Source organism: Triticum dicoccoides, chromosome 1B (assembly GCF_002162155.2).
Source record: "Triticum dicoccoides isolate Atlit2015 ecotype Zavitan chromosome 1B, WEW_v2.0, whole genome shotgun sequence".
Lineage (NCBI taxonomy): Eukaryota > Viridiplantae > Streptophyta > Magnoliopsida > Poales > Poaceae > Triticum > Triticum dicoccoides.
The window spans coordinates 523,694,422-523,694,737 of record NC_041381.1 but is presented as its reverse complement, the minus strand read 5'-3'; positions in this window follow the sequence as shown (position 1 = coordinate 523,694,737).

Genomic DNA, 316 nt, shown 5'->3' with positions numbered 1-316 from the left:
CATCATTTTTTCTGTCGATGGACGCATCAAGTAGTACGTACTCTCTCCAAAAAAGGGCTGACCATGTCATTGCTACCATCTCGTGCTCCGTCGTTGAGTACGTGCACTATTCACGTGCCATCAAGGAGAAAAAAAATTTGCGTAGGTGCCATCAAAGTGCACGACTCACTTACGAAAAAGGGTTTCCCCCCGCTCCCCCCCCCCCCGCACGACTCACTTACGCACTGCTTATCTGATTATCTCCATTTTCTTGCATGACACGTGCACCTTGATGCTAGATGTCTCGCGTGTTGGGAAAAGGATGAACAAAGCTCAC